Source organism: Sinocyclocheilus rhinocerous, unplaced genomic scaffold, assembly GCF_001515625.1.
Source record: "Sinocyclocheilus rhinocerous isolate Xijiao unplaced genomic scaffold, SAMN03320098_v1.1 scaffold4219, whole genome shotgun sequence".
NCBI lineage: Eukaryota > Metazoa > Chordata > Actinopteri > Cypriniformes > Cyprinidae > Sinocyclocheilus > Sinocyclocheilus rhinocerous.
Genome location: NW_015644620.1, coordinates 47272 through 56174, shown reverse-complemented (window position 1 = coordinate 56174; position 8903 = coordinate 47272). Strand labels below are relative to the sequence as shown.

The 8903-nt window shown below is 36.5% G+C and overlaps 1 pseudogene; it reads left to right on the top strand.

Annotated features, from left to right (window-relative positions):
- The window catches only part of LOC107758458 (sodium-dependent phosphate transport protein 2A-like), a 17448-nt pseudogene extending 9322 nt beyond the window's left edge, over positions 1-8126 (top strand).
- Positions 8127-8903: the final 777 nt, after the last annotated feature.

Below are 8903 nucleotides of genomic sequence, written 5' to 3'. Positions count from 1 at the left end.
ACTTGTATATCATTGCTCTTTTGTTGATTTTGATTGCTTTTATTGTCCTCATTTGTAAGTTGCTTTGGATAAAAGCGTCTGCTAAATGACTAAATGTAAATGTTGGCTATCTTAAAAATTTAATTAATTTCATGTTTTACTGCATTTTAACACAAAATTGGGCTCATCAAGTGTTATTTTTGTATCATTGATATACTATTATAGTTTTGTTAGCTTTTTGAATTAGATTTTTTGTAAAAAATATTTTCTGTTTTCATTTTAATTATTTAATTTTTTTTTTTTTTTTTTAATTAAATTTTTTTTTTTTTTTTTTTTTTTTTTTTTTTTTTACATGCAAAAAAAACAACAACAAAAAATAATCCACTGACCTCCTGTCCTCTTGTTCTCTCATGGAGTCTCGCCCTATTTTTATTTCTGTCTTTCTTCATTTGTATTATATTTATCTGTTTGTATTTGTATTCATTTACTTTTTATGTATTTAATTATTATTTTTTGTTTCTTTTTATAAACATTTTTCCTTCTATACATTTAATTATTATTATTATAATTTTTTAATCTATAGTGATCACGTGTATTTATTTATTTTTTTTCCGCCCTCGTTTTCAAGGGCGTTTGCTGGGGCGACGATCCATGACTGTTTTAACTGGCTGTCTGTGCTGGTGCTGCTGCCGGTTGAGGTGGCGTCCGGTCTGGTGAGTTACCTGGCCAGAGTCACTGTCAGCAGCTTTCAGCTGCACAGCGGAGAGGAAGCACCTGAACTGCTGAAGACGCTCACTGAACCCTTCACCAAACTCATCATACAGGTGTGTGTGTGCATGCAATATGTTTTTAGACTCGCTCATGTTTCTTTGAGTGTAGAGATATGCTGAATATTTTGTGTCAGGCTGTAATTTCTGTCAGTACTCGCCTACAGTGACACAGAGAGTCTGATACTGACTGTGGCGTGGACTGACTTCTGATACTGACTGATCAGCTGTGTCTCTCTCTTCTAGCTGGATAAATCAGTAATAACGGGCATTGCTCTAGGCGACGAGTCCATGAGGAATCACAGCCTCGTGAAAGTCTGGTGCAAGTCTAGCATCTTTGTGGTAACTTTCTCCTGACATTTTTCATGATCCTAATCTGTACACCTCACAAATTTACCCATGAACTTTTACCTATAAATTTTCCCATTAATCTGGAGGTTCTTTTTCTTCTCTATGAAAAAGATAATGAAATTTAGCTTTAATTAGTTGTTTTCAAGTAAGTTAGTAAGTGAATAAAAATAAATACTTACTATAATAATATTATAAATAAAAATACAAAATGAAAGAGACAAAAGAAATATTTTATAAATAATAACTATAACTACTTTAACAATAATATAAATTATAATATAAAATACAGAATGTATTGTGTAATTTTCATGACCTTTAAACACGTTCTCATTAAAAAAAAAATGTATTCAGATTTTTTATTCAAATTCTCATTATTGTAACTCGTCAAAATGGTTTACTTCTGTGTGTGTTTTTGTTGCTGTTAATTGAATTGAATTTTATTTTATTTTCAATATACTCATTATTAGAATACAGCAGTTGTTGTTTTGTGTTTAATAAATCACCATGAAATACAAAAAAAAAATGTTTTAATGCTTCACAATTTAAATAATATTTTAAGTAAGATTTTAAATAATATACAATTTTGGGGGATAATGTGTTTAACAGTCATGAAATATCAAAATTAAGAAAAATAAGCTTTATTTCCTGAAAAAAAGAAGAAGTAATTTCTCATTTATTTATTTTTTTAATAGTTTTGGGGTGAAATGAGACCTGGACATGTTTCTGACAGGGTTTGTGAGCTTCACCCTCATGCATTTTGCACTAGACTAAATTTATTTAGTAGTCAGTACAACACTTGATGAGTAAACTTTTCCTGGTCAAGTTGTGTTTGGATAGGTTTTTCAGACGCTTACAGACTATTGAGAAAACACATCTCCTCTCCAGATGATCTGCTGTCAGTCATTCTGCCACTTGTCTTCCGCTCTACACTATCTTGTCACAGTTCACAAGACTGTGTCACCTTCTCATGTTTATCCACTCCAACCGACCATATTTCACAAGAAAATGCTTAGTCTTTTCTGTTCTGCAGTAGTTTTCAGGTAAATATTGCTCTTTCTCCCTCTCCAGTCCCCCGCACAGAACTGCTCCACTCAACTACATTGTGGGAAGGACAGTGATCTCACCTGGATCACACAGAATATCACCTCACAGATCAACACAGAGAAATGTGTGTGATTTCAGTGTAATTTAAAATTGAAATGTCTAATTTCTCCTGTCCAGGATTACTCTAACCCTACCCCTAAACCTACCACTCACACAAAACTACTGGCAGTTTTTCAAAAAATTGTCACACTTCAAAAAAATCACTGTTTAGTATGTTTTTAAGCCTTTTGGTTTATGAGGACACAGGAAGTGTACACCTCATTAACAATGTTTATGTTGTAATACCCATGTCATTAGACACATTTATGTCCCCATAAACCAAGCGCACACACACCAAGGGGATAGAAAAAGAGAAAATACAGTTTGTGCAGTATAAAAAAACCATTGCGTCTATGGGGAGTCCTCTTAAATCTCATATATAAGTGTGTGTGTGTGTGTGTGTGTGTGTGTGTTTGTGTTTGTGAAAAAAATATATATATATGTGTGTGTGTGTGTGTATACACATACAAACTATATCTATTTATTTGTATTTATATTTTTTTATTTCATTTTTATTTGTATTTTTATTTATTTATATCTATTTATTTACCTTCTATCTCTTTATTATCAATTTCCTTTTATTTGTATTACTTTTTTGTTAATTATTTTTGTATTCATTATTTGTATTTTTATTTATTTATACCTATTTATTTACTTACTTTCTATCTATTTATTTTTTTTTAATAATTTTATTTTATCTTTTTTTTGCATTTTATGTACTTTTTGTGTAATCTATTTTTTCTTTCTTTGTTATTTTTATTTATTTGTATTTTGTTTTTATTCATTCTTTTAATTTTCTATCTATCTATCTATCTATCTATCTCTAGCTTTATTATTTTCTTTATTTTTTATTTCTATGTATTCCTTTTCTATGTGTATTTGTATTTATGTACTTTCTATTTAATTCTTCATTTATTTATTTATTTGTATTCAGAAAAAAGCAGTCATTAATATTTGGTATTTAGTCATTTATCATGAACTACTGACCTTTTGGGTAACTTTGCTTTTGCATGTCCTGATCCCCCTTAATTTGAATGCTTCTGTGTCCATTAATACCTATATTTTGTCTTCATTTTTCACTCTCGTTCCTCCAGGCCAGCATCTGTTTGTGGACTCGGGTTTGTCTGACCTGGCGCTGGGGCTCATTCTGTTAGCCAGCTCTCTGATGGTGCTGTGCACCTGCCTGCTGCTGATCGTCAAAGTGCTGAACTCTCTCCTCAAAGGTCAAGTTGCAAAGGTCATCGAAGGGGTCATCAACACAGGTGAGCAGCCGCAGGGCTGGAGGAGGTAGAGCCAGAGAATGACAAGTCTTACTGTAGTATTTTCAATAGGGGCTACTGTAGGGTCTAACGGTATATGTATCTTTTAGTCTACACTGCTTCAGTTCATGTGTGAGTAAAACTTCACTAGATATTATACAGTGTGATTTCCTATCCAATAATCGCAAATAAGCTTTGTTATTAGTTACTTTCGATAAGAAACAAAGCTTTATCTTTCAAATTCTGTTCATTTTTTCAGGAAATTGAAACAATAAATTCCGTTTTGACAGATCACTGTATAAGTGATATTAAACAAAACCTCACATAGAATTAAATTTACGTAATATTATATTTACCTAAGGCAACTCATTTAGTGTCCATAGCTCGTTTGTTTGCAAGAGAAATAAAGTGTAGAGAAGAGCATTTCCGTAATATATATGCACTATATTAGCATATTCATTAGATTTTACTTAACCTGTTAGTGATGTATTAATTATTAAATGTTTGTTTAACTATATCTCTTAGGAAAACAATTTATAACAGCCACTGTCTAAATGATTATATTTCAACAACAAATTGGAGTAAAAACATAATTTTATAATTGGCTTTAAAAGTTAATGTAAAAACTACCTTATGTGCAATTTATGTATTTGCATACAATTTTGTTGATTATTATATCTAAAAATAAATAGCAATTGAATAGCAACTGTTGTTAAATGGACTTTTTAATATTATAGTGATAATATAGTTTACAGCATTAGCTGATATAGATTTTTTTATTTTTAAAAATGTAATTATTAATCCATTTATTTAAAGACAGAGCCACAGTTTGTTCAGCAAACCACCGTTTAATAAAAAAGAAAAAAGAAGCAATTTTATGTTTAGTTTTGCCCCCTGCTGTACCGTAAACTTACTGAACCCTGACTTCAAAACCAAGGTACGTATATCGAATCATCATTTTTGTGCACAGTTACACCCCTATTCATTTGTAATTTTTGTTTTGTATAGGCACACAGTTCTATATTCTTACTGAGGACCATGTGATATTTTAGTTTTTCTTTTTTAATAAATCTGCAAAAATGTCAACAATTCTGTGTTTTTCTGTCAATATGGGGTGCTGTGTGTACATTAATGAGGAAAAAAAATTAACTTAAATGATTTTAGCAAATGGCTGCAATATAACAAAGAGTGAAAAATTTAAGGGGGTCTGAATACTTTCCGTACCCACTGTAGATTTTCCGTACCCTCTTGGCTGGCTGTCAGGATATCTGGCCATGTTGATGGGAGCAGGAATGACCTTTATCATCCAGAGCAGCTCTGTTTTCACCTTAGCTATGACTCCACTCATAGGTACATCTCTAATGAATGACTTCTTCAACAGATCGTTGTATTAGAAGTGACCCTGCCAACAAAAGCTCATTGTTGACAATGCATGAATGAGACAACCAGCAGGCAGCAGCACAAGATTGTTCAAAAACACATTAATAATGCATCCACCCAAGTCCAAAAAGGCTTTTTATATGTTCATAATGTAGGCCAGGAATGTAAAAAATGAGCATGCAACAGTCAAGTAAACAAAAACCAGCAGAATTTATTGAATTTTTTTAGCTAATCTATAGAATTGCATCACTGAAATGAAGTTTGAGGCGGCTGTGAAAATCAGTCTAAGGGATTGTATTTTCATGGTTTGATGTGCAACCACTAAAAACGAGCTAGAAAACTTTAGCAATAAGTCCTAAGTTCAAAAGTTATTATTTTTTACATGGTACCCTTTTAACTGCAAGACTTTTACAAAACAATGTGTGATGATTCAGCTGTTTTGTTTCACTATAAATTAATAACAGAAATAATAAGCAGTTCTGATTAAAATTTCATTTTTGATGTTCACCCTGGTGTTTTCTTCAAACACGTTCAAATGTAGAGCAAATGTGAGAGTGAACTAGTCACTAATGGTGCTTTTGGCTCAAATTAAATATTAACTGCACCTCGGTCAAATCAGGCAAAATGATGGTGCTTTCCCGTTCAATTTTTTCATCATTAACCATTAACACCCATTATCTGGAAATTATTCATCAGCAGCTGCATGATTATGATAATTATTAACTTTTCAGGCAATGGGGATCCCTCTCTGTCTTTGAGATTACAGTTACTATGGAGATCATCATATATTAAAGCCCCTGAAGAGTTTAGGTGTCACTGAACGTATTATTAATAGTAGAAAGAGGGTTAAAAGATAATCAACGCTGACAAAGGGACAGAAACCCTGTGACATAAGAGCTCGTTCCAATTTATTATGGGGAGAACATATACATGTCCCTGAAGTTTATTTGTTTTTTGACATTTTCCTCCTGCCTCGCAATTTATACAGTATATATGTACATACAGTATATATATGCACACACATATATATTTTAAAGAATGTAATTCTTTTATTCAGCAAGGATGCATTAAATTAATTAAGTGACAGTAAAGACAATTAATATGTTACAGAAATTTATTTAAAATAAATTCTGTTCTTTTGAACTTTCTATTTATAATAAATAATTCCACAAAAATATGAAGCCGCACAATTGTTTTCAACTTTGATAATTAATAGGAATGTCCCTCGAGCGGCAAATCAGCATATTAAAATGACTTCTGAAGGATCATGTGACAGTGAAGACTAATGGTCGACCGATATTGTTTTTTTGACTGCCGATGCAGATATCTTAGAGAGGTGGCCGATATATATATATATATATATATATATATACTGAGCGTGACAAGGAAGATCCAAATGCAAGCTATATTTAAAACAGATCGTGGTCAAGACAGGCAGGGTCGAACACCAGCAAACGACAGAATCCAAGGCAAGGCAAAGGGTAATCCAAGAAACAGGTAAAGGTCAGGGCAGGCAGCAAAACATGCAAAAAATACAAGGCACAGTCCAAGATCAGAATCCAAGTTAGCAGTCCGCTATCAGCAAAACAATACTTCACAATGTGAGTGTGTGTGGAGCTTAAATAGTCCTCCTGATTGGAACCAGGTGTGTATGTAATCAGTTCCTAGGCATGGGGTGTTATGGGAAATGGAGTTCGTGAAAGTGGCAAAGGTCTGGGATGGAGTGTCCTCGAGAGGAGCTCATGGGCACTCCAGCTGGAGATCGTGACATACTCCCAGGAGGGAGGTGGGGTGGAGGCGGAATAGGGGAAGGGATGGAGGGCCAGATCCATGTGGCAGACCTTGGAGAAGTGGAGGACCTGGACCATGGAGCAGTGGCAGACTGTGGAGCAGTGGTGGACCTGGGCCATGGAACAGTGCCAAAGCCGGCGGAGCAGAAGACCACCTGGTCAGAGCCGGCGGATTAAGAAGCCAGAGCGGAGCCAGCAGAGCAGGAAGCCAAGGCTGATCAGGCGGAGCAGTAAACCACCAGGGTGGAGCAGGCGAAGTTGAAGACAACCAGGGCGGAGCAAACGTAGGTCTGGGATGGAGTGTCCTCGAGAGGAGCTCATGGGCACTCCAGCTGGAGATCGTGACATACTCCCAGGAGGGAGGTGGGGTGGAGGCGGAATAGGGGAAGGGATGGAGGGCCAGATCCATGTGGCAGACCTTGGAGAAGTGGAGGACCTGGACCATGGAGCAGTGGCAGACTGTGGAGCAGTGGTGGACCTGGGTCATGGAACAGTGCCAAAGCCGGCGGAGCAGAAGACCACCTGGTCAGAGCCGGCGGATTAAGAAGCCAGAGCGGAGCCACCAGAGCAGGAAGCCAAGGCTGATCAGGCGGAGCAGTAAACCACCAGGGTGGAGCAGGCGAAGTTGAAGACAACCAGGGCGGAGCAAACGTGACTGGAGATCCCCACGATGGAGCAGACGACAGCCAAGGTGGATCAGGCATAACTGGAACAAAAAGCACAGAGAGGTTAACAGCGGCCACAACGGCCGTCACAGGACATTCACAGACGGTCTCCATGCTTGTGACAGGACAGGCAGAGAGTTCATAAACGGCTTCCTTGGCCATGGCTGGACAGTCAGAGGGTTCACAGACGGCCTCCATGGCCATTACAGGGCAGATTGTGAGTTCATGGACGGCCTCCTTGGCCGTAACAGGGCAGACAGAGAGTTCATGGACAGCCTCCTTGGCCATGACAGGACAGACGGACCATCACGGGCAGTGTAGTAGACAGAGCGAGGTCCGCCGGGCTTGAGAGTGATGAGGCTGTGAGGTTTGAGAGTGTAGTGTAGTAGAGAGAGGGAGGTCTGCCGGGCTTGAGAGTGATGAAAACACGAGGCGCACCACACTGCCTTTTTTGTTGTTGTTTTTTTATTTAGAAAAGAGCAGTGTGCTGCGGTTTTTTTATGTTGCTAGGCAACCATTGAGTCAGCTGTCCTGTAAGTTTTAAGTTGGTTTCAACCATTTAGATCCGAACTGTCTTGGTTTTCAAACCAAAAGACAATGCCATACCTGCTTTATAACACTGATTGGACAAAACATGTTTTGATTTCTTTGTCTCTGAGTCCTGCAGGCATTGGCTTGATCAGTCTCAATAGAGCGTATCCTTTGACCTTGGGTTCTAACATTGGCACGACCACCACGGCCATCCTCGCAGCTCTCGCCAGCCCCAAAGAGAAACTTCCTGCTGCATGCCAGGTACGCGAATGACACACAGTCATTACTGAGTGCTCGGTGGAAATGTCAGTTTTCTAAAATTATTGCACCTTATCAAAAATTCAGGCCAAAGTCTGCTTGCTTTTACAAGTGGATGATTAGGAAAATGTATCTTCTGGACACATAGCACTTTTCTTCATTAATGCATTTATTTATGCATTTTTTACTGGTGCTTGCTCAGATCCCTATTTGTTCAGATCCCTAAACATAAGTATTAAACTCTTAACTCATTCTGCATAATTTGTTTATGAATCATGTCATGAATAACAAACAGTTACTGTGCACTACGTATATTACAGTCATTGCAAATTAACTGGAACTACTGCAAGTATAATTGCCATTTCTGCCTTGACGCCTAAAAAGCAAAATTAGCAAATAGTCTCATCCACTGACCAGTTTGTAAGACATGAAGCAATTTTCTAACTTGCTATTTTTGTCTTGGTTTCCAGTACAAATATCTAAACATCCTTAAATCAAGATACTTTAACTTGAAAACTAAAATGGCATAAGATATCAAGTCTTGTTTTCTGAAAACAATGAGTGAGTTTATGATTAAAATAATAAAAAAATATCTGCGAATTGTCACAATTCACTCGGGGAGCAAGGTACGAGGAAACGAGGAGTACTTGAATAACACAGTCTTTAATAATCCACAGGAAAACCGAGAACAAGGAGGACATTCAACAAGTAAAACAGACCAAAAAGAACTGAAAGGACTAGGGATTTTAAAGGCAGGATAATTGGGGAGGAACGAGACAC